Source organism: Dermacentor andersoni, unplaced genomic scaffold, assembly GCF_023375885.2.
Source record: "Dermacentor andersoni unplaced genomic scaffold, qqDerAnde1_hic_scaffold ctg00000039.1, whole genome shotgun sequence".
Taxonomy (NCBI): Eukaryota; Metazoa; Arthropoda; class Arachnida; order Ixodida; family Ixodidae; genus Dermacentor; species Dermacentor andersoni.
In genome coordinates this window covers 22101346-22126500 of record NW_027314752.1, presented here as the reverse complement: position 1 = coordinate 22126500, position 25155 = coordinate 22101346, and positions in this window count along the sequence as shown.

Genomic DNA, 25155 nt, shown 5'->3' with positions numbered 1-25155 from the left:
TTGTACCAGGTGTATGCGTTCTGCGCATTTCATAAATACATTCACTGGCTTCGTCATATGCGTAGCATTTCCCATCCAGCATTAGTTTTTTATATCTTAGTTTGAAAACCGTGTTTTTCGATTTGCCATATTCTATTAATTTTTTCCTTATGTTACGAGTTGCTTGGCAGAAATCTTCACTCATTGCTGTGTCTGTGCCTTTTAAGAAACCTCGCTTTGAAGAGACTAGCTCCCTGGTCTTATAGGTTTCAAATTTAGTTTTTAATGGTCGAGTTTTCGCTGAATCAAAACGACCAATTCTGTGCGCCCGGCATATGTCAGAACCAGAGCTGTTAACCTTCAATGTATTAGTCAGCAGGTTTAGCATCTTATTTTCCGATTCTGATGAACTTTCGTCTGCGGGGTCCGGGATACCATAAAATATCAGATTATTTCTGCGAGATCGATCTTCTGCGTGATCAAGACGTGAGTGAAATGCACTCGTGTCTTTTTTGAGGCGCTCTACCATGGCATGCAATTCTTTGATATCTTTTTGGCACTGCTCGAAAACAGAAGTTTGGGTTTCGACTTTCGCTAGACTGTCCTTTATTTCGGACATCGCTTCTGAAACAGACTGCTGCTGTTGTTTTACTTCAGCTACTGTTTCCAATATTGTTTTTTGCGCTGATTCAATTCTCTTTGTGCGGTCATTCAAGTCCTTCATCGTTTTCAGGACTTCTGCAAGATTATCGGGGCCAGGGTTGCTTTCAACATCCCCACAAAGAAGCAGCAGCAAGGAGCAAAAAGGCAATAGGACGGCTTCAGGGCACGGAAGCACGATAGCGAATGGATCATCTGATCTGAAGCTACGACAAGGTAATTTAGAAAGGCAACTAACCTGCAGGACGAAAAAAGAGGTGTGTAAGCCTTTGGTTCTTCCGCTCATCGTGCCTCCGTGCCCACTGGAGAGATACTGTTCGATGCTTGGTCTTATCCTTTCCAGACGTGATGACGTTGACGTCGCATCTGCGCACTGGCGGAATTGCAGGTGGCGCCCGATGCACACTGTCAAGTCCACGTGAGCTGTTGCCAGCAGGTGTGGGTCCGGAGTAGAGGCGGCATCACAGATTCCGTCCAAGAGTGGAAGGTTATCCCGAAGGCCAACCACCGATGCGCCGGCCGCGAAGACAACGACGAACTGCAGGGCGAAAAAAGAGGTGTGTAAGCCTTTGGTTCTTCCGCTCATCGTGCCTCCGTGCCACTTGTTTCACCTCTCGCTGCAATGGTCATGTCACCCGGTACTGTCGTAACTCGTGGCCCTCAACACCTCGCATGCCGACGAACCTAACCCATTCTAACGGAAATGTCCGAGATGTTTCGCCTACCGCCGGGCCTATCAGCACCGACAACTCTGGTAGCTACACGGGGTGCAGTCGCTCACCATATCCGCGCGAACACCAGTCTCATTCACTGCAAAGATGTCGTTCATGTTCCCGTTCACCACAGCCACGTCGCCTTTTGCTCCCTGTGGCTCATGGCCGCACCTTTCCAGAGAACTCAGAAATGCAGCACACGGAGGTGGTGCTGCATTGCCCGCGACTGCAGCAAATCCTCTGCGTGTGCCCACAAAGAGACGTGTCATTGACGTTAAAGTAGACGGCGTTCCTCCTTGTCAATAGACAGCCTGTCATCCTTGGTAAAAAAAGGTAGTATGTGGCGCTTTTGCGTTGGTTGTACCTAAACAAGATCATGGATGAGGTGTCTACACACTACCCCGCATCAATAATGCCTTGGATTGCTTGCACGCAGCTAAATACTTCTCGTCCATCGACCTGCGATCCAGCTACTGGTAGATGTTATTTCATGAAATTGACCGCCAGAAGACGGCCTTCATCACGCCGGGTGGCTTATGAGTTCAAAGCCAGGTCCTCTGGCCTATGCAATGCTCTTGTGACAATTGAACGTATGATGAACTCTCTCGTTGCGAGGCTACAAATGGACCACCTGTCGTTGTTACCATGACGACGTTATTGTTTTTCTCACACGTTCGGCAGCCACCTTACCCGACTCGCTGTAATGCTTGCAGTATTCCGAAAATCCGGCCTCTAAGAGAACTACACGAAGCGCCACTTTGGGCGCCGTCAGATTGCCGTGTTGGGACACCTCGTTGGCGCATCCGACGTCCAACCAGATCCGGAAAAAGTTCCCACCGTACGCAGTTTCCCTGTACCACGTTCGGCTTCTGACGTGCGCTGCTTCTTTGGTCTCTATTATTACATTCGCCATTTCACCAAAAACTTCACCAACGTTGCTCGGCTTTTGACAGATCTTCTAAAACACGCCATTCCCATTGGGGCCGGAGCAGGCTCGCACGTTTGCCACTCTAATCGTGTTTCTGTCCACCCCTCCTATACTTGCTAACTTTGATCCATCTGCTTCCACCAAAATCCACACTGACGCAAGCGACCATGGCATGGGCGCTGTTCTCGCCCAGCAGCACAATGCTACCGAGTGCGTGATATTTAACACCAGCCATCTGCTGTAAGCTGCCGAGAGAATTTACTCCATCACCGAGCCGGAGTGCTTGTCTTTAGTTTGAGCTGTCGCCAAGTTCCAGCCATATTTGTATGGCTGCACATTTTCGGTCGTCACAGACTACCACGCACTCTGCTGCCTGTCTTCCCTACGGAACCCGACTGGACAGCTTGGTCAGTGGGCTTTGCGGCCCCAAGAATTTTCGTGTATTATCAACTATAAGTCTGCACCTCGTCACAAGGACGCTGACTGCCTGTGGATCCTCCCGATCCTGCTGCACATGATCCGGTGACCGGCGTGATGGCTATGACTGACATGACCGACATGCGCGCCCAACAACGCGACGCATCCTTAGAGTCCATCATTGCCGGAGTATAATCTGGCAGCACTGACGGAATGTGTCGCATCTTCGTGCTGCAGGGCAGATTCCTTAACCGCCGTAACATCAACCCTGACAGCCCTGAGTTGCTCCTTGTCCTCCCTTGTCTTCTGCGATCCGTCGTTCTCAAACAACTGCGCGATGCACCCATGGCAGCACACCTTGGAGTTTTGCGTTTTGCGACCGCACCCGGCGCCGGTTCTTCTGGCCGGGACTCTACCGCTTTGTGCGTAGTTATGTCACAACATGCGAATTGTGTCAGTGCCAGCAGAAACCTCCCCTGCCAGCTGTCGGATGACACCATAATATTGAAGTTCCCTATGAACCATTCTCTCGCCTAGGTGTTGACCTGCTTGGCCCTTTTCCGACGGCGGCTAGAGAGAAGTGGATTGCCGTCGACGGCGATTACACAATATGCTACGCGATAACAAAGGCGTTGCCGACAAGGTGCGCAACAGACGTCGCCAGTTTTCTCCTGCACGACATCATTCTCTACCACAGTGCACCTCGACAGTTGCTTAAAGACCGTGGCCGCTTGTTCTTGCCAATGTGGGGTCACCACAACTGTGGCGAAGAAAGCATATGTTGCCTTGAAGAAGACTAGTCCACTTTTCGAAATGTTGGCCCCTACTTTCACCTTGTTCTAGTTTAGCTCATCTTCTTGAATTTCCGTCTTCCGCATTCCCAGTGTATAACATAAATCCGCCCGCCATGAACCTTATTAAAAAAGGCCATCATCAGAAGCTTGGTGAACGTGCCAGCCATCTTAGCAAATGTGGGAATGAAAAGCCCAACATATCCATATATACCAAAAAAGATGTGGAGATCATGTTTCGCTTACGCTGTAAGTAATAATGTGGACGTTGTTGACTGAGCATGTCATTGGAAAATAGCCATGCTGGACAAACTTTCGCTGAAACGGACTGAGTAACCACAACAATAACAGAGTAAGCTAACGCTGCGATTTCATAGCAGCAACATTGGGAGCTGTATGAGTAATAATAAATGGCCAAAGTCTTTAACCGACACACGACGTCATTCTTAAGAGGTGTAGAAAAGAGAAGATTGCCAATAGTGACACAAGGCAGAAACCATCTTGAAGCAACGCGCGCACTTTCATGCAACCTCGAAGAGGTCAATAGCGTACTGAAGAAGAGGACGAAGACATAATGGCACGTTCATTCGCCGCATGCCCTCACATCGCATGCGACTGTCGTCGGGGGTAAAGAAGAAGAGGTGAAGTGATGCTCCAGATAGAAAAGAAGGTATTCCTATCTCCTGTTCGAAACACAGCAGTCATCTTTTTATTAACTCTCTCGGCACAAGTTAGCCCACAATAAATAGCTGTGTCTGAACCCGAACTATTTCTTTGCAATTATGGTGGAGGTGCTGGGCAACGATTTCAAGCCAATTCGAGTTGGAGAAAGCAGCCCGGAGCCACTCCATTTCAGACCCAACGAGCTGACGACTGTCCACCAGTGCATGACCGTCGCCTACGTGGTGAGCCGCCTGAGTTTCTTGTTTTGTCAATAGGCAACTCGAGTACCAGCAGCAGACAATGCCGAAATGACATCCGAGAGCGCCTCAACCCGCATCTTCATTGATTAGCCACGAACACCGTACCTTTCCCATGGCGAAACCTTCCAAGACGCCGAGGACTGGTTAGAAGGCTCTGAGTGCTTCCGGGATTACAAAAAATGGGACAACCGGAAGCTCCGCAATGTTTGGTTTGCTTTGCAAGACTGTGCACAAACGTAGTTTGAAAACCATGAAGCTGCCCTCCGGTTGTTGGGTGACTTCCGACGGAAGCTGTTGTCCGCGTATTCAAACACAGACCGCAGGGAAGTGAAGCCGCTTTTCAAGCAAGAAACCAAAGAAACAACGAAAGCGTGGCAATGTATCTCAAAGATATGTCCCGCTTATTCCGCCGGGCTGATCCGAGCATGAGTGAGGACAAGAAGCTTCGACATCTGCTGCGCGATGTAAAGCAGAAGTTTTTTTCCGGATTAGTTCGGAGCCCTCCACGCACCGTCGCCGAATTCCACTCTGGGGCAACAGCTATGGAAGGTCCCTTCGACAGCGAGTGACGCTCTATAACTGTGAAATTAACATCGCATATGCGGGTGCAATGTCGGCAATGTTAGGGAACAGCGCCGAGGCCTCACGAGAACTCGTAAAATATGTGGTTTGAGAGTAGCTGCAGAGGCAACAGGTTAACGATGGTCCTATAGCTGTCTCTTCATTTGCCGAATTGGATCGCGAAGAAGTGAGACAAGCAATCCGCGAACAGCACCCGCAAGCGCAGCCGCAAGCGTCGTCACTGGTACAGCGGACGGTATTGCACCCCGAGGCACTCGGAGCATCCCGAGGACGTACTTTCGTCATGGCAACTACCCATGTACCCGAAACTCCATTCTTGCCGCGTCCGCCTGAGACGAGATTCCAGAAGGCTGACATATTGTGCATTCCTGATGGAATTCCATTGTGTTACCACTGCGGCGAAGGTGGTCATCTCTACAGGATGTGCGAATACAGCAGCTTTCAGTAAGCGCTCTTTGCCCATGAAACGGTGAAAGGCCTTTTGAAATCCAGGAGTATTTGTCAACGCACCAAAGCCCACAGGCTTAAAGCAACATCAACCTCTAACGTATCGATCACCGATACCTCAGCATCAACTGAAGTATCGATCACTGAGCGCGCATCCGTCCTCATGCTCTCCAAGGCGACGGTTCCAAAGGCCACGTCGGCAATGCAAATAATGGCGAATTGTTGAGGTAAGGTTGCTGTCGACACAAGACAGAGCCTCCAGCGCTGGTTTTTAAATATGACGGTGGACGTGAGAGCAGTTGCGGAAACAGTGACCTTGCTTCAAATTTGTGTGTTTGTAGACGGCTGCAAGAAACTGCTTTAGTAGACACAGGTGCCGACCGTTCGGTTATGAGTAAAGTACTTGCGAGAAGACTCAAGAAAGTTCTGACTTCAAGGAGAGGACCGCAAATTCGAACCGCCGCATGACACCTGATCGACCTAGTGGGCAGGTGCACTTCTAGAATCGGCATACGCGACTTTAGATACGTCGCTAGTCCTATCGAAATGCTCAATGAATTTAATTATTGGAATGGATTTTTGGAAGCGAATGGTGCAGTAATCAACTTGCAGGAGTCCTGTGTGTCGTTCAAAACGAAGCACGCCATCTTGACATTCGAGCGTGAAGAAGACTTTGATGCGCTTCAGATTATAGAACGACATCACGATACGGCCCAGATCCAGCATAACTGTTGCCGTCAGAAGTACCGCCTTGAGTGATTATGAATGAATAACAGAGAGTAACACTGGGATCTTACTCGAGAAAGGGATCTGTATGTCGTGAGGTCTTGTTTCGGATGCGTGACGGCTGTTGGAATGTCTTTCTGACTAATTTTGGAAATTAAGCGCCGCATGTTGCGATGGAAACCATCATTGCCTTTGTTAGCGATTGCATAGAGATTACAGATTTGAGCCCTCTAGACGCTGCGCTATTCAATTCTGACAACGTAGACTCCATACATCGAAGTAGTGCTACCTGAAGTACCTGGACAATGCAGACCATACCAACACCCTTCTGTTTTTTGATGCAGATGCTGATTGTGGGATCCATTTGGGATGTATCGTCCAACTTCGTCAGTGCGCAGCTGGGCCAGCCACAATGTGCCATCCAGGACGCTCAAAACTGCCACCGCCTACCGACGGTGAACTCGCCTACCTGTCCAGCGCCAGTGCCGTATTTTTTTGTGGTAAATCAGCCGCAACTCTACACGTTCCTCTCCACCGCATCGAAAGCCACATCAGCAACGCGTTTTCAAGCCACCGCTTTCCCACGGATTACTTTAGTGGGCATGGAAGTACAAGGACAATGTAGACCATGCGAACACCCTTCCGTTTTTTTATGCAGGGGGGTCGGCCCCTTTCACTTTACTGTAAAAAGTCAAACGACCTTTGCTTACTTGTACTTCCATGCCCAAATGTTTTGATCGCTTTATTCTGCGAGTGCATTCATGTTGCTAAGCTGTTGTTTATGTCTGCTGATATTGAGTTAAATCCAGGGCCACCTAAGGAAGAACCCTCTGGGCAAAAATACAGCCAGCTAGTTGCTCTCATGAAATCACTGCAAGAAAAAATGGATAAAAGATACGATGAACCCATGCGTGCCCTTAACGACCTGAAAGAGGCTGAGCAATTACTTGAGGGATGTATTTCCGACATCGACAGAACGCTTCGCACAGTAGAAACTAGGTTATCATCTGCCGAAATCCCAGTCGGAAAAAGCTCAGCAGCCGAAGTAGTCGCTGTTAACCAACGACTTGATTATCTTGAGGACCTTTCGCGCAGGGTTAACCTTATATTTTACGGCACAACTGACACCGGCGCGGAAACATGGGCTCAGTCTTAAGACAAGATTGTTTACCTTCTGAATGCCACTATGAACCTAAACATAAATTTCAGTGACGACCGCCTGTCTTGTGCGCACTGACTCGGTAAATACGGCCCTGGGAAATGTCGACCAATAATTGGTAAACCTCTTTCACTGAAACATCGTGATAATATCCTAGCGGCAAAGCATAATCTGAAGAAATCTGCAGTTGATGTGACCGAATACTTTTGCAGAGCGACAAGAGCTACAAGGAAAAAGTTGTTTGACTATTGCAAATCTACTGGAAAGCAATTTTCAACCCGGTATAGTAAGCTCTCCATCAGGAAAAAGTGCCAAGTTTACTGTTCATCTACCGACCGTGTTTGCGTCCATGAATCTGGTAATAGTGCTTCCGTTTTGACATATACATCCCCTGCATCGACGTCGGCTTCTGACAGTAAGTTGTTATCCTAACTAAGAGCCCCGCTACTCACCGTGATGTATCTTTTTTTTTATTTACCAATATTAGAAGCATTGTCAGTAAACGAGAGGCACTGCCATAGTTTTGGACGCATGCTCCGCCGATGTAGTTCTACTTAGTGAAACCTGATTACCGTCATGAATTGGCGCCACTGAGCTTTTTGTATGCGGAAAAACGTACACAATTTATCGCTGGCATCGTTGTGACAAACTTGGTGGTGGCGTGCTTATTGCTGTGGCCGATACCCTTCTATCGCATATGATTCTAACTAACTGAGACTTGGAGATTATTTTTGTTTGCATTTCCTTAAACCACAAAAATGTTCTTTTTTGCCATTGTTACATCCCGCCAAATGCTGCTTCAGATTTCTGTGAAAAATTACATGACGTGCTTAAAAATCTGGTTCTACAGTTCCCACACTCTCCAATATTTCTCTTTGGTGACTTCAATATTCCTAAAATCAACTGGACTAGAGCTGTCCCGGTTGTGTCTGAAACATTACCTGGTGTTTCATCTTTTGCTGCCTTGTGCTTAGACTTTACGTTAACTCAAATCGTTTCTCAGCCAACTAGAATTGATCCTACATCGTCTAACGTTCTTGATCTCACCTTAACAACAGGACCTGGGCTTGTACACTCGATTTCACAAATGTCTCGTATAAGCGACCACAGCCTTATTCATTTCGTTGTAACATCTTGCAACCAGCGCCAGCCCTCGACAATAAAAACGTTTAGAAATTACGAAAAGGAAGATTATGGCTCAATAAAAACGAGCTTGAATTATTCTTGGATGGCTGCACTCCAACATTTTTCGATCGTAACGTGGAAGAGAACTGGATTTCTTTTAAAAAATAAAGTTACAAGTCTAATTAACAAACGCATACGGCTAAAAAATCAGGTAAACAACGGGCCCCTTGGTTTAACAAAACAATAAACAGGCTACTGTACAAAAAAGCGCTTTTTCGTTTCGCGAAGTCTACAAACAGCCTTGCTCGCGGGTGTGTATATCGTGATAGTCTGTGCTCCTGGCCCATTGCTATCAAACAGCCAAATATTTTTTTTTTTTCTGGAGAGCACACTCCCGTCTATTTTTCCACCAACCCTTCCATGTCTGGAACTTTGCTAGATCTGCACAAATTCATGCCATTTCTCTTGTTGACTCTGCTGGACACGTGCTGCGCAATGAAGAATGCTGTACTGTGCTGAATGACGTCTTCGCGAGTTAGCTTACAAAGTCATCAGCCGTTGTGACGCCGCAGCTGCGCGATCGAGATTTCATTCCCATGGATGCAATTGTAGCCGGTTTTGCGGGAATAGCTACATTATTGAGAAACTGAAGCTTTCGTCTTCATATGGTGCTGATGAAATTAATGCGAACTTTCTGAAGAACACAAAAGTTTACTCTTCAGTTTTCCTGTCATACGTCTTAACGCAATCCATTGAATCTAGTACGCTGCCATCAGATTGGAAGGTCGGGAAAGTGGTGCCATTGCTTAAATCCGGGAGAACGCATTCGCCTCTCAATGATCTACCAATTTCGTTACCTGGTAGCTTATACAAACGTTTAGAACATGCAATGTACTCTAATCGAGTCTCTTGCCTTGAATTAAACGACTTTTTTAGCTCCTGCCAACATGCATTCCGGAAGAGATATTCCTGTCAAACACAGCTTCTGTTCTTTACTAATCACATCGTAGCTGCTCTAGACCAACGCTCTTTTCTTGGCGGTGTTTTTCTTGACTTTTCTAAGGCTGTCGAAAAAATACCTCATCAACTATTTCTACTAAAAATCAGCACTTTGAAAATTGACCACAAAATCCTCAAATGAACCGAATGCTCTTTATCTAACAGAACCCAATTTGTTATCGCTAATAATCACGCTTCCTCTCCTTGTTGTGTTGAATTTGGCGTCCCTCAAGGCTCCATTTAAGGTCCACTACAAGTCCTAATCTATATAAATGATGTCCCAGACAGCATTAACTCTAGTATTAAGCTATTTGCAGACGGTTGCGTTATCTCTCGCGAAGCAAATAACTACAGTGATACACTTGTCCTTCAATCTGACCTAAATAAAGTATCTGAATTGTGCAACAAAGGGTCAATGTCCATTAAGATGAGGAAATGCAGGCACATGACATTTTCCCGAAACATTGTTGGCTCAATATTTTCAGAATACAGAATTAATGGCATCGGACTGGAGCACGTGTCTGCACACAAGTACCTCAGTGTCTACATATCTGAGGACTTGTCATGGCATGCTCGCATCGACTACATCATAGGTAATGCAAGCCGCATTATCGGATACTTCTGACGCACTTTTTTCAAAGCTCAACAGAGCCTGAAATAATGCTTTCCCAAACTTCCCTTCATCCGAAACTCGATTACGCGGGTGACACTTGGGACCCCGCTCACGGACTATCATTCTATCGATAGAATCCCTTCAGAATCAATCAGCCCGTTTTAATATGTCGAACTATTCACGTACCACTAGTGTCTCGGAGATGAAACCGTCGGCTAGCCTTCCTAGCCTTCAAACTCGGCAGAACATCTCGCGCCTTAGTTTATTCCACGGCTCAGCTGACTAGGCAAAACTGGCAGCAGCTTAGTGCGTCCCTAACCGGAACCCTTAGCACGGCAAAAACATGGGACATACTCAAGGCGCTCCTGGCCCCAATAAAAAGAAAATCTGAAAACAATAAGGCCATACCCCGCCTGGTACACCAATTTCAGGGACCCGATTCTTAACTGCTACAGCAGGCTAGAGCCAAATGTTTCGGATATGATGAACCGGCGGCCTACACAGAACAAAACAAAGGGAAATAAAACGAGCTGCTAGACAGGCCAATCACAAAGAAAGGGTGTACGCGGCCATAAGAACCGTAAAAAAGAGTACAGCAGCGGGCGTGGACAAAATCAGAAATTCACTTTTGCGAAACCTAGGGGACGAACTGGTGGAACAACTCACCACCCTCCACAACCAACACTGGGCTGCACAAACGGTACCAGAAGAATGGAAACACGCCGAGATTGTAATGATCCGCAAACCAGGCAAAAAGCTACAGGTAACAAACTTAAGACCAATCTCCCTCACACCATGCTTAGGCAAACTATATGAGAGGATAATAACAAAAAGACTGCAACATATAAATGGAGGGAAACGACATATAACCCCATGGTACGCTCGATTTCCGAATCAAGCTATCGACACAGGGTGTCCTTCAAGTTAAACATAAGGTTCTCAGCAACATCCCACACAATGGAGAAGACGTTTCAATGGCACTAGACGTAAAAGGAGCTTTTGACAATGGCAGCCACGCGGCAATCCTGGAAGGCCTCAACAGCGTAGACTGCGGGAAGAAAGTACACGGATACGTCAAAGCCTTCCTCTCCAATAGAACAGCAATAATACGTTTGGGAGCGATCCGATCGCCAAAATTCCCCACACCAAACAAGGGGACACCGCAAGGTTCAGTAATTTCCCCGATACCCTTGAACATCGCAATGATTGGCCTAAGGCATAAACTAAGCAAACTCGAACCCATACAACATGCCACGTATCCAGATGACATCACCATCTGGGCCACTAAAGGCTCACTGTCCCAAAAGAAAGCTATCTGCAAGAGGCAGCCACTTGCGTAGAAGAATACGTCGGGGAAAGAGGGCTTGAGTGCTCAACGGAGAAATCCGTGTTCTAGAGAATTACACGGGGCAAGAAATGCAAAGAAACCTTCAACATGCGGCTAAATGGGAGCCCACACCGTAAAGGCAACAAATCAAGGTCCTTGGAATGTGGGTGCAGTCCAACAAGCCCTGCACCCGCACGCTGAGAACACTCAAGCAATCATCAACCCAAATAGCACGCGTGATCAAGCGGGTGTCACAAAAGCCATATGGGATGAAAGAAGGAGACACGCTTAAGCTGGCTAGGACCTCGTGGTCAGCAGGGTCGCACACTCACTCCCGTACTTCAACTGCACCAAACAGGAAATACAAGAAGCGGACACCATTTTACGCAAACCATACAAAACATTCCTTCACCTTCCGAACAATACATCAACAGAGAAACTAATGGCGCTTAGTTTAAGCACCACCTCTGAAGAACTGAAAGCCCAAAGTATCGCACAGCTCATGGAACTCCAGCAGTTCAAAACTGGAAGGGAACTGCTAATAAGGCTAGTCTTCTCGGAATCAATGAAAGAAACCCAAAGAATGGAGGGGATTCTGATGAATATCGGAAAACATACACTGTTAGCCCCCTACCCAAAAACATGGACCTAAACCTCCACATGGCGCGAAGGGACTCAAGGACGAAATACGTCGAAAAGTACCTGGCCACAAAACACACCACAGTATACACAGATCCTGCAGTATACGCCAAGCAAAGAGGAACAAACATAGTGAAGACAGCTGCGATAGTAATAAGCCCGAACTACAAAGCGATCTGCAGTGCGTCAATGAAGAGCTGTTCGGTAACGGAAGCTCAGGAAATAGCCGTAGCTCTAGCGGCAGTGGAGGGCTACCGCTCCGAAAGGTCCTTAACAATACTCACCGACTCGCAAGCTACGTGTCGTAATTACATGAACGGCAGAATAGGACGCAGAGCGCTTTGCATCCTCCGCACCTGCAGGGCTAGCAACAAGGTCAAGCATACGATTTTCTGGGTACCGGGACACGCTGGAATAGAAGAGGACCTAAGGGCGGACAAGGCAGCTCGAGAGCCCACAAACCGAGCGGCCACAAGCACCGACACTGAGGAACTCATACCAGTCGATCCAAGCAACTCTGACATTCTGAATTACTACAAAGGGGTCCGAATCAAATACCATTCACCCCACAACAGCCTAAATCAGCATGAAGCAATCTCTTCGAGGGGGCTGCAAACAGGAACATACCCAAATCTAAACACACTAAGCAAGGTGTTTCCAACCCAGTAGAGAGACATTTGTCGCTGGTGCGGCGCCAAGCCTAGCTTGTATCACATTACATTGGGATGCGTTCACAATCATCAAATCCATCAAATAAAATAGCTGAGCGCGGAGCAGTGGGAGAGGGTGCTCTCCAGCAGCGAACCGAAACTCCAGCATGGACTAGAAAGACACGCTTCCCCAGTAGCCACCCTCAGTGGTGCCCTGGTATAGGGGCGTCGACCCTGCGCAGATGGGGAACAAGACCGTGAAGACGGCCGACCACATCTGCCACCGCTAATTTCTAACCAATTAGAGCAAATGAAGTTTTCCTTCTTCCTCCTCTACAAAGTGTTCCACAATCGTTCATTGAATCAGCAATCCTTTCGCAGCAAGAGTACTAATGCTCCCCAATCGACCCCAGCAATAAGGTAGCTGTTCCTCTCTGTCGCACTGACATGTTCCTGCATTCTTTCATGCCGAAAACCCGTTCTGAGGGGAACCGCATTCCCTCTGCTATCGCCAGCTTAGCCGATGCATCATCATTCAAGACCGATGTAACAGACCACCTTTTAAAATTAGTCGAATTTTGGTCTTTCTTTTTTTGGTTTTATTTTGCCGCTGTTCATTTCGATTTATCTTTTACTGTTTTTATTGTTTCTTGTAAACCATGTACCCGCCACCTCTGCAATGCACCTTGGGTTCCTGGAGGTATTATAAACAATAAATATATAAATACATGAATAACCGAACCAGAAGCATCAAATGCAGAACCTTGTTCAAGAATACGCCTAGTGTTTCTTAACGATATCAAAAGTCCAGAGAACATCCATCGTCAAAGACCGTATTGTTATCAAGGAAGCTGTGAGACCCATTTTCCAGCATCCCTACCGCGTGTCACCGAAGGAGAGAACGATCATGAGCAAACAAGTCGAATAAATGATTAGAGACGGCGTCATTCAACCATCAAGCAGTCCGTGGGTCTCGCCTGTGGTGCTGGTAAAGAAAACGGACCAGACTGCGTTTCTGCGTTGATTATTGAAAGGTGAATGTCCTCACAAAGCGCGATGTCTGGCCACTTCTCGGAATCGATGACACCTTGAAAGAATGCGGGATGCGAAACTCTTTTCCTCTCTCTACCTCAAAAGCTGATATAGCAAATAGAAGTAGACTAAAGAGATGGCGACAAGACCGCATTTGTCACACCAGATGGACTATACGAACTCAAGTTACTTCCTTTCGAACTCTGTTCCGCACCTGCCACATTTCAGCGGATGATGGACACTGTGCTCTGCGGGTTAAAGTGGCAGTCCTGTCTTGTTTATATTGATGATGTCGTGATTTTTCTTCTAGCGCTTTGATCAGCATATGCCACGACTACGGACTGTGATGAAAGCTATTAGTTTGCCGGGCTGACGATGAAGCCCCAAAATTGTCAATTCGGCTTCCATGAGCTCTTTTTGCACGACCATGTTATTAGATCTGAAGGAGTACGTACTGACCCTGAGAAGACTGCAGCAGCAGAAAATTTTCCTAGCCGAAGCGCTAAAAACACCGTTAGGCGAGTCCTAGGACTTATAAATGTTTTGCCAAAAATTATTGGAAGATTGCCGAGCCATAAACAAGATTGACGAAAGATGTACCTTTCGTCTGGCTAAGTGAACAAGAATACCCAATCAGTGAGCTAGGACTGTGACATCAAAACCACCTGGTTCTTGTGCACTTTGCTGACGAAGCGGTAACAGACGTGCACACAGACGTCAGCAATTTAGGACTTGGTGCGTTGGGTCGTTCAATGGCAAAGCGGAGTGTAAGGAGTGATTGCATACGCTAACCGCACACTTTTAGGGCTGAAACTAACTATTCAGCAGCGGAAAAAGAATGTCTCACAGTAATATGGGCCATAGGAAAATTCCGACCATACTCATACGGTAGACCGGTCCGATAAATCAACGGCCATTACTCATTGTGCTGGCTTGAAAACCTGAAAGATTCTCCAAGGCGACCTGCTACATGGAGTCTCAGGCTGTACGAACACGGAATAACGATTGTGGACAAATCTGATCGTAAGCATACTGACGCTGATTGCTTATCACGTCCGCCGGTCGAATCTGCTCCTGTGGAATATGGACACCACTTTCCGTTGCTTGGAGCCGTGACCACATCTGAAATGGCGAAATACCAACAGTCTGACGCCGATTTGCTCCTACTCATCAGGCACCTGAAGGGCCAGCCTGCCCTCGTTCCGGGAGTTTTAAGCCGGGGATTGTCATCATATGCGATGAGAAATGGCATCCTCTACGAAAGAAAATTTTAGCACAGCACAGATAAATTTCTACTCGTTGTCCCTTCAGCCTTGCGACACAAAATCGTGTGAGCCTGCTATGGTGACCCATCAGCAGGAAGCCTCGGAGTGAGTAGAACGTTCGCCCGAATTCATGCCAAGTACTACTGCCCAAAGTCATTCAGTATAGCATTATGTATGAACACGTCGTGATTGCGAAAAGCGCAAAAACTGTTCTATTAAAACCCGCAGGCCTCATTCGACCTATAGAACCCCCAGAAGCCCCATTTGAACAAGTAAGAATGAACTTGCTCGGTCCATTTTCGGCATTGTCGTCAGGGAAACAATGCATTGTAGTAGTGGTGGATTACCTAAACCGATATGCTGACACATCCTCTCTAATCAGCGCAAAGGCCATTGAAGTGGCTGAATCCTTTATCACCGACGTAGTACTACGACACGGTGTCCCTACAGTTATCACAGACCAAGGAACTTAGTTCAGACTCGATTTGACGCACGCCATCATGAAACTCTCTCATACCAGCAACAGGAAAACTGCCTATCACCCTCAAACAAATATGCTAACCGAGCGATTGAACAGGACGCTGACCGATATGTTGTCAGTTTACATAGACTTGGAGCACCATACAGGTGACAAGATACTAACCTTTGTAGCATTCGCTTACAATACCGCATTACAAGAGACCACTCAAGTGACGCCAATCCAGCTTCCTTTGGCCGTACAGTTACCGCCCTTGGATGCAATGCTGCGTGTCAGCGATAGTGTCGAACAGAACCCCTATATCAGCGACTTTGCACAGAGGGCCGAAGAAGCACATGAGCTGCCACGACATCGCATTCAACAAAGGCTACGCATCGACGTTGACCGTTACAACTTGCTGCGAAGTCGAGTATGCACCAGGCGACAGAGCATGGGTGTGGACTCCCGTGCAGAGGCGCGGCCTGTCCGAAAATCTTTTGCGCCGTTATCTCGGCGCTTACCGAATACTTCGCCGCACCAGTCTCCTAAACTACGAAGTTACACCGTAAGGACTAGTAAGCTCATCATGATGCCGATGTCGCACAGAAACTGTGCATCGGGACAGAGTGAAGCCATATGACAGGCAGCGAAAATTCTACCAAACACATCTATTCTCTACCATGTACCACTTTAGTATGGACAACGGCTTGTCAACAATTTCAACGCTTTGCGCATCTGGACGATGCATTCTTGGAGGGGGGATGATGATACAAGGCAGAAACCATCTTTAAACAAAGCGCGCAGGTTCGTGCGCCCTCCAAGAGGACAACGGCGTATTGGTGAAAAACACGAAGACAATGGCACGTGCATTGGCCGCACGCACTCGCATCGTAGGTGGTCGTAGTGGTAGAATACAAGAAGAAAAAGAGGTGAAGCGACGCTTAGGAGAGAAAGAGAAGGCATTCCTCTCTCCTGTTCGGAATGTGGCAGTCATCTTGTTATTTACTCCCCGGGATCAAGTCAGCCCACAGTAAACAGCTGTGTCTGACTCATTATAGTGTTTGTTACACTATATTGGCGTGTTGACCATTTCTGCCCTCGTAGAACATAGTGCGTCATGCACTTTAGTGCTACTAGGAGGTTACATTAAATTGATCAAGCCGTGTAGCATGACAAATGCGGTCTTCTGATGGTTTGTTTCATGGTTTCTCTTTCTTTAGGTATTTATGGTCGTAACAAATTTCTTTTTTACCAAATAAAAATTTGTATGTAGCCATTGTCCGCGGCGTTAGTTGGCAGATAGGCATTAGGCATTTCGTGTAGTGATTTGTTGAGCACAAACTTTTTATAACTACATTCTGATCTCAATGCAAAGCTTCTTCTAGGATTACTACTTTGTAGTTTGTTGATAACTAAGAGTTACTAATTTATGTACCAATGACCAGGTGCCCAGACGTTGCATTTCTGCATTTTATCTCTTGCATCTGCAGAAGCAATCGTGGAGGGGCGCAGCCTGATTTGCGAATACAGTGGAAGTAGATGAGCTGTTTAAGTTACAACTTTTGGGGTAATTATTCTTGCGTTAGCATTTTTTCTGAATCCTTTGAAATATAAAGAAGCACACATGCATGCAAAAAAGATCAAAATGAAGTGTGGCTCAATATTGACACATAGGAGTAGGCAAATACATGCATCTTTTCCATTAAAGTGCTGTCAAAACACCGCCTGCAAATCGCAGAATCGGGCAATTTTAGTGGTCTATAAAGAAAGTTACAAATAAATTTTTGCACACGCTTTCTAATTCTGAACCAATTACACGTTGTTTTTTCATGTTGCATCACTGCTTTTGCTCATTTACAATAACCTTATTCATTGTATTGTACCCTGAGTATTCTGCGCCTCTTTTGTTTTGTGATAATCCATGCACAGCGAACAATATGTTCGATATATCTCACGCAAGAACAAAGGTATCTCGTGCTCCACACTGATAAAACAGAGAAGGGCATTGTATGTCTTTTTTTATTTATTTTTCAATGCTCAATTCAATGGATTTCAATGCTCGTTTCAGTTCTCCATTGCATCTTCTGTAGGAAGGTTGGGCTACTGCAGTTGACTATGTAAAGCAAGCGTGGTGACAGTTGGTTGCGTATTTTATCTTGTACGCTGTCCAAGAATTAATACTCCGTGCCGCATTTCCAAATTCCTTTTTAATAAGAAGAGCAGCCGTAGCCTGCTCCACCAAAAGCCACTTTGACGAATCCATTATTCGAAGGGTATTTGTATTTCTGAAGAAAGAGGCACCTCAGGTATCTAAGTTGACGCTGGGCTGTATCGAGCATTTAAAGTGTATTTGTGCTGCTGGCTAACCTGTTCGCATGGGGATACATTAAAAACTATCTCGTAACCCGCGAAGGAAAGGTACTCAAAGCTAAATTCTTTTTTATTGGCAGCTTGTCAATGCCTACCGCTACAACACCCACGCAAATCTAAAGCCCAATTTTAACCATCAATGTGATTTGCCAGGAAGGAATCTACTGCTGGTTCAGCGTTTGCTCTGGTGGCAGAATTTGCATTTGTGAGCTGTTACGAGATTACCTTGTGCTGCGTACCTGAAACAGCATGGCTTGAATTACTGCGATGTGGCTGTAAGTAATCATCATCTTGCAGCCTTGTCGAGCGGGTAATTTTCTTGTCATAACATGGGATACGGAGGCTGTCCACAGCTCGATTGAGTCCACATAATGCATACTGTATAGATATTGCCTTGAAGAAGTGGATGCATAGGCTGAGTGCTTTTTATAACAACTGCGTGAGAAGCATGCCTGCAGTCTTATTAGCCATTCTTGGAACATGTGGTAGCACGTGCTTTTTTCTCTCATTGCTGTGGCATCAGATAGTTCTCACGAATGTTCGTTACTAGTGAAGCGGACAGTACTCATAGAGCCCCGCAGGGAAAGAAGAGACTAGACAAGCGCCATCAGGCATATAGGCTCAACGATCGTAGCCGCGACATCAAGCAAGTCACCTAATAAATAAATGGCAATTACTCGTGGGACTTCTGGTCCTACAAGTTGGTGACCCGGGCGTGATACCGCGCCAGACCTGTATTCGTCTACCAACCTTCTTTTCGGCGCCATGTAACCGGTCGCCAAGCAACGAAGTCTCGAAGCAAACGGAATGCTTTCCGTCACGACATTCGCATTTCCCGCTTTTCGGCCTTCGGACTGTGAACGCTGCTTCGTCCACTTCGAGGCATAGTGTCGCCGTCACCGAGTGACATCTCAGACGACCACGTACGGCAACGTCTAGAGTGCGCTTAACCACACATGTGCAGCTTTGGTTCGCGACATTTTACTAGCTCCTCCGCTCGAGGACCAGTACGACCACCTTAAGCGGGAGTAACTATGGCACGCGACTGACTCTCGTAACAAATTCAACAGCTCCTCTCATCGGAAGAAATTGGTGACGGAAAACCGAATGCGTTGCTTTGCCGCATGCCACAATTCCTGGGATCTAGTCCATTTTTACCAGACTCTAAAATCCTTTGGGAGTTCTTCTTCCAGCAGCTACCAAACCAGGCACGCGTGAGTTTATGTGCTTCACCTACTGCGACGTCTGTCGAGGCCTTAGCAACGATGCCAGACAATATTATGGATTTTTTTCGATCGGGTGACATTCACTGTTTACCTTTGTAATGTGCCTCTTGAGATACAACGCTAGTTACAGCAGCATTTTGACAAATCCGACACTTCAAGCACGTACCTCGCTACGCAAGTAGAAGAGCTAAATAACCTGGTGGCTGCCTTACGTCTTCGTGAGAATAACCATGAGAAACAGCATCGGCCGCATGACCAAAATGTATCAGGTTGTTCGTCTTCCTTTATTTGTTCGTATCACGCCAGTATTGGCACTTCCCAACAGCAGTGCCGTCCGCCTTGCAACTTTCCGGGATACGTTCGGGCCAGTCGCTGATGACGGCCAGTGCGACTGGCTCTACATCAAGCCGTCTCGTCTACGTCACCAACCGTGCCATGAAACTTCCCTATGTTTCAGACACTGGTCCCGAAATTTGTGTCATTCACCCTACTTTTAAAGACCGCAGAAGGCATCACCATGACACCTATTTTCTCACTTTCGTCAACGGTTCCAAAATTAAAACATATGGCCAGAAATCTGTCACTGTTGACCTTGGTCTGCGATACCCTTTTCTGTCGGTATTCACCATCGCCGACATCCGCGGGCCGACCATCAGCGCAGATTTCTGTGGAAGTTCGACATTCACCACTGCCGCCTTCTTAACTCCTCAACAAACCTGTACGTGCAACGTATCACCACGTCTGCACCGCCTTTGCGTCTCGTGCAAGCCCACACACAGGGACCGAAACCGTGGCCCGCCATCCTGCTAGGATTTTCAGAGCCGTTCGAACCACCCTCGCCATATCGTCGAATAGTACACAACGTGAGACACCACATTGTGACTAATGAACCACTAGTATATGCCCGACCTGGTCGCTTAGCACCAGACTCAAAATTGCAAGGCAGGAATTCGAACACATGTTCGAGGTGGGATTTTCGACGTCCATCCGCTAGCCTTTTCTCACCTGCTTTACGCATGCTGCGCAAGAAGACGTGTGATTGACGGCCGTGTGGCGACTAGCACACTGTAAACAAAGTGACGACTCATGATAGGTAGCGTATAGCCAACATGCTCGATTTCACCGCATCGCTTCATGATTTCTACATATTTAGCAAGGTCGGTCAAGACCAGATTCCTGTCAAGCGTTCCGACAATTCTAAAACTGCAATCATTACCGCTTTTTGTATCTTGGAACATGTGCGTATGCCATTCGGCCTGTAATGCCGCTCAAACATTTCAGCGTTTTGTTGATCAAGTACTCCGTGGCCTGACTTGTTGCCTTGTCTGTTTAGACGACATTCTTTTATTGAGTCACCCTGCGGTGAAACACAAATCCGATCTACGTAAGGTGTTGGAATTCCTCCGTCACTATAGCCTGGTTCTAAACATCTAGAAGAGTCAGTTTGGCTTTGCTTCACCTGATTTCATGAGCCATTGAATAATACACTTCACTAGTAATAATTTACCTACAAAATTAAAGCATTGTTTATATTCTGGAAAAAAACGTGCTGTTTGCTGCGAAGTATCAAAGAATACAGTATTGTTCTGTTTCTTTTTTTTACCTTAGTGGATTGTTTTGTAGTGTGTAACTAAGCCTGTCTTCATCAGCAGCTGACTCACATTGCATAAGAGTAACAGCGCCTTCAGACATACGCAGCAGTCTTTTCTTTCAGCGTTAGACGCATCATTATGACACAGTAATAGGAAAACCTACTGACGGAAAAAAGAAAGCAGACGGTCTCTCATGCTACCAAACAAGGAACAGCGTACTTGTTTTGCGTGCACTTGCTACTGTTAATCGTTCAAAATTACATGCTTTACTCCCGTCATTGGAATAATACTAAGACACTCGTTATTTATTTATTTATTTATTTATGTATTCACGCTACCCCTGACGGCCCTTGTGGAGAGAGTATTACATAGGGGGAAGGACGATACAGCCAATTATAAACGTGATAAATTCCATTGATAAGTGCAATAAAACATGAGGCATAAAACAAGAAGGAAAAATGAGCACGAACAAAACCAGCAAATTTTACACATTTCCGTCACAGCGAAGAAACTCTTCGAATTTTATGATGTCAGTTTCTGTGGCGGTGGCTGATGGTAAATTATTTCATTCGATGATAGTACGGGAAATGAATGAATTGGTGTAAGACGATGAATGACTCTTCACACGTTTCATTTTGAAATAATGATCACGGCGTGGAAAGATGGCATGAGGTGACTGAAACAAATTCCTTCGAAGGGAGGGGTGCTGATAAAGCTTATGAAAAAGTGTAAAACGAACAAGTTTGCGGTGACATGACAAATCTTGAAGTTGAGCACATTTTTTTGATGCTGTAACACTCTTGAAGCGGGAGTAGTCTGAAAATATGAAGCGAACAGTACGGTTCTGCAAGGATTCGATATTATTGTTAACGTAGACTTGCCCAGGGTCCCAGATGGCCGCAGCATATTCGATTTTAGGGCGAATTAGAGTTATATAAGCAAGTTTTTTAACGTGTATAGGGGCGTGTCAGAGGTTACGTTTAAGAAGACCAAGTGTGCGGTGAGCACACGCTAGGGTGAGGTCGATATGGTGATGCCACGATAAGTCAAACTGAAGGCGCACACCAAGGTACTTGTTTGTAGCTGTTAGATCCACAGTATTGTCGATAAAAATATATGTGGTTGGAATGCGATCTGTGTGACGAGTGAAAGATATCTGTTTTGTTTTAGAAACGTTTAATGACTATAACCAGGATGAGCACCATAAGCTTACTGCGTTGAGATCAGATTGTAGGGATTAGCGGTCACTGTTACTAGTAATGTTATGGTAAATTACGCAGTCATCAGCGAAAAGTCGAATTGTTGATGTTACACAGGCAGGTTAATCATAATTATAGATTAGAAAAAGCAAATGCCCGAGCACACTTCCTTGTGGTACACCAGATGTCACATAAGAAGATGAACGGAGATGAACTGTGTTGCAGATGACGGAACGTAATTAATCCAAGCGAGCACGATAGGGTGGATGTTAAGCTGTGCTAGTTTCAGTGGAAGTTTGTGACAACGAACCCGAACAAAAGCCTTTGAAAAAAGTAGAAACACAGCGTCGACATGAAAGCCCGCGTCAAGTGATCATTGTAAGTCATTAACGAAGCCAGCTAGTTGAGTGTCACATGAAATCCTTTGCGGAAACCGTGCTCATAATTGAAAATATTGTTATGATCTTCAAGGTAGGTAATGACTTGGCTGTGAATGATATGCTCAAGAAGTTTGCAAACTGTGCTGGTTAGCGAGATTGGTCGATAGTTCAATAGAGAGGAACGCTCACCAGATTTAAGTGTAGCTATTACTTTGGCTATCCGCTACTCATTAGGAATGAGTCCTTGTGATAATGAATGCGAAAACAAGAAGGACAACATAGCGCAAATGCTTTGAGATGTACTCTTAAGTATGGTATCGTTAATGCCAAGGTGATCCAAACTACTTGTAATATTAGGATTGTTTAATAAAGCTAAGATACCTGTTTCATTGTTCACAATTTCAAGCACGAATGTCATAGATTGCATTTAGGTCAGGGGATGACCTAATGCCTCCTTTGGTGAATACTAATGAAAAGGTGCCATCATAGCATGAGCACATTCAAACCCTATAATTATGATGACATTACTGTCGGTAAGCAAAATATCAGGTTGAAAGCTAGGATTAATGATGCGCCAGAACTTACGAGGGTTGTTGGTTAGCAGAGATGATAGGTCGCGATTGAAAAACTGGCGTCGAGTGGATTTTAGGAGTGACTGGTAGACCTTGTCGCATTTCTTAAACTTGTCCCACGTGCTTAGAAGACCATTTTTAGTGCCTGCCGGTAAAATCGCTTTTTCTTATTATTCATACGTCGCACTTCTGATTAAACAACGATGCACTGCTGCCACATCGGATGGTCATAAGTGGAAGGAAGTCATCAACAAGTTCATTAAAAGTACTCTTGAATAAATCCAAATTCTCCTTAAAAGTGGCCAATAAATATTGATTCATGAACTTGGTGGTGAAACAATCTAATTGGGAGTTTATTTTTCCTTACTTAGCTCGGTTGTAGCATCTGGTTAGTTTACTGGTAGTTTTCGTTTCCTTAAAGGAACCAGTAATGCGTCCTGTTATAACATCATGATGCAAAATGCCGTCTAGCTGAATAATCTCTGAACAAATATGGGATTATTCGTTAATAATAAATCTATAATGTTGGCGGTACACGATGCGCGACGCGTGGGAGTGGTAATAAGTTGTGCTAGTGAAAAATCAAGACATGACTGAAGAAAAATGCTAGCTTTGGTTTCATTCACTGTGACGTATTGTGAGAACCAGCTTATACTAGGGAAGTTGAAGTCTCCAAATATGAGTAAAGTACAGTTAGGGAAACGCGTACATATTTCACACAGAATTCGAAGAAATTCAGTCGAAAATCCATCATTCATCTTACGAGGACGGTTAACTGCACCAATATTACATCAGGTAAACAATACTTAAAAGAAACCCATACACATTCAAGAAAATAACTAATCATCACAGGCACGGTTAGCAAATTATCCCTTATCCCCAAGAGTATACCACCTCTTTTACAGTACGATCTGTCGCATCGAAAGATGTTAAAACATGTCTGGCTCACAAAAATTGAATTATCAGGAATAGGATCAGTCAGCCAGGTATCGGTTAGCGCTACAAGTGATGCGGAGTGTAAATCGGGTATTGAAGATATAGCAACATCCTTCAATACAACACTTCTGATCTTAGTGTAAAGGAAAGAAATTGTTTTGGAAGCATTAAATGACGGTCTTTGAGGGAAACGAAAAGCTGGGTCACCTTTGAGTAAGTTACAGACGAACATCATTCTTTCGTGGGATACCGAGAAACACACACCACGCGCGCAGCGTCACTGTCCCATACATAAGTATCGTTATTAATGGGAAGCTTGTTGAATGCGAGACGAATGGAGTCACCTTCTTTGTTTTCAGGCTTCCCGTACTGCCAGAGATGACGGCGCTTTTGACGGCGCCTAAGAATAATCACGAGTGATGCTGAAGTCAGTGTCCTTCAGCGTCGATCCGTTGCTTAGCACCGATTCAACTTCTTCATCATTGTAAAATTTAGCAATGATTTGAGAGTAAGATGAATTTAGTCGGGCGGCAACATTGTCCCTCACACATGGAAAGTGAAATAACTCATTTTGTGAATTGTCCAGCCGACTTCATTAAGGCAAAAGCTATTTAGGTAAAAATACGGGATGCAGTTCAGTATTGGGCATGCGTGATATCCAGTGTCATGAAGACAAAGTTTGCTGTTTCAAAGAGCTGCAATACAATGATCACTCATAGCAGCACAGCAACTCACAGCCGTCCTACTTTTCGTAAACAGGTCATGGGCCTCCTGCAATTGTCCGCATTAAAAATGATGCAGTCGGTTTTTATTATTTCAACCGTCTTTTTAACTTGTTATCGTACCTTCCAATCAAATTTTGATGGCTGGTACAAATGAAAGAACTCAATGGTAGCGACACTCTGCCTTTGAAACCTCTAAGATACTTCACGCACACCAGTCTTTCCTAGCCTGTGTTCACTAATGTGTGCTCTGAAGTCTCTGAGAAAGAAGCGTAATATGAATCATAAGGAAAACAGAACGACACAAAAGATAACCATGCTCTCGGAGCTCTCACCAGACCTCCTAACTTCTAACACACGCTTTCAAACGTGAAAAGATGCCAAGATGTAGAAAATATTTGTAATTATGCTTGGATTCCGGAAACATGGTAAAAGGCTCAGATAGCCGGTAATTTTGTATGACAGTCGCATGCTGGAAACACCAAATCCTGAAGCATGACTTTGGCTGTGAAAATGGTAATATTGAGATATACCGAGCCTTTGGCAGATGCGAAATTCAATAAACATATCTGGATCTAACCAAGACGCAAGCCTATTAATGAACTTTCTGTAGTATAAGTACTAGGACCTTCGTATTGCTCCAATCAATTCTGAAAGGTAGAGCGAAACTTATACTGTGGTGCTGTTGTGCTGACGCAGAATATTGCAGAAATTGGGGTTATTGCA